Raw genomic sequence first — 1539 nt, 5'->3', positions numbered from 1 at the left:
GCATTCTGGTACAGAGATACTTAATCAAGTGGAAGATCTTGAAAGGCTACAGTTAACAAAGGATCCAAAGAAAAGGAAGAAGATCTTACACGAAAATCGAAAGGATAATTGGAACAAAAAAAGTATCTTTTTTGAACTTCCATATTGGAAGCGTCTCTTGTTGCGACATAATTTGGATGTTATGCATATTGAAAAAAATATATGTGATAACATTATGGGGACAATCATGAATGTCAAAGGAAAGACCAAGGACACTGTTGGCTGATAGAGGATATTCTCCATATCAAGATTTGATCCCTTAAGATCTTAAAGATAATTGTTGTAATCTAGAATATCTTTTTCTTCTTTTTAGTAAAATATATGATTTTATAGAATCCCAGATTTCATGGGATCTAGGTGATTCAATCTCTCATGTATATAAAGCCTTGTATATGACATAGAAAGATATGAATAAAATTATTCAACTATCTTATTCCACATGGTATCAGAGCTTTAGGCTTATTCCTTACTAGTTTTATTCATCTTGTCTTGAAATATATATTTTTTTAATCTTTATCTGCCCAAAGATTGAAACCACTCAAGAACCATGCCAGAAAATGTGACTGCTGCAACTATTCCAGCCTCTGGAACTGTTTCTGCAACTGTAGAGAATAACTCTACAGTTTCATCTGGTGATCTGCAAAACATTCAAGCCTCTTATCGGTTGAATGGAAAAAATTACCTTAAATGGGCTCAACTGGTTCGTACCTTTTTAAAGGGTAAAGGGAAAATACGACACCTTCTTGGTACAGGACCATCTAAAGAAGACCCCACGTTTGATGCATGGGATGAACATGATGCAATGGTGATGTCTTGGTTATGGAACTCTATGCTTCCAGATGTTGGCTGATAGAGGATATTCTCCATATCAAGATTTGATCCCTTAAGATCTTAAAGATAATTGTTGTAATCTAGAAGACCCCACGTTTGATGCATGGGATGAACATGATGTAATGGTGATGTTTAAAGTACATGATGCTGCCAGGATCTATGAAATAAAAACAAAACTTTCTGCAGCAAAACAGGGAGCTCGACCTGTCACTGAATATTCTAACTTTTTACAGGGGTTATGGCAAGAAATGGATCATTATCAATGCATTCAAATGAGTTGTAAAGATGATGCTGTAATTCTGAAAAGATTTATTGAAAAAGAAAGGATTTATGATTTTCTTGCAGGATTAAATGCAGAATTTGATTCAGTGAGAGTGCAAATCTTAGGAAAAGAAGATCTTCCATCATTGAATGAGACAATGGCCATAATACGGACAGAAGAAGGACGGAGGAGTGTTATGCTTGAAACTCAAATTAATGAAGGATCAGCTCTTGTAGCAAAAGGGACAAGTTCAAAAGAATCTGAAGTTTCACAATCGGAGAGCACCATCAAGCCTACGGGTTCATACAAACTGCCATTCAATAGGGACAATCTTTATTGCACCTATAGCAAAAAATATCGGCACACCCGAGAGAGATGCTGGAGACTCAATGGTAGACCTCCAAACA

The 1539-nt window shown here is 35.9% G+C and overlaps 1 long non-coding RNA gene across 1 annotated transcript; it reads right to left on the bottom strand.

Annotated features, from left to right (window-relative positions):
* Nucleotides 1–409: 409 nt before the first annotated feature.
* On the bottom strand, nucleotides 410–872 carry LOC107061446 (uncharacterized). The gene is made up of 2 exons (XR_001473978.1): nucleotides 748–872; nucleotides 410–676 (listed from the first exon to the last, which is right to left on the bottom strand). It is a non-coding gene; the product is annotated as an uncharacterized lncRNA (long non-coding RNA).
* Between the last annotated feature and the right edge of the window lie 667 nt (nucleotides 873–1539).

The sequence above is a fragment of the Solanum tuberosum genome, unplaced genomic scaffold (genome assembly GCF_000226075.1).
Source record: "Solanum tuberosum cultivar DM 1-3 516 R44 unplaced genomic scaffold, SolTub_3.0 scf00139, whole genome shotgun sequence".
In the NCBI taxonomy this organism is placed as follows: domain Eukaryota; kingdom Viridiplantae; phylum Streptophyta; class Magnoliopsida; order Solanales; family Solanaceae; genus Solanum; species Solanum tuberosum.
Note: the sequence above shows the minus strand (reverse complement) of the source record. Positions and strands in the feature narration are given on the sequence as shown.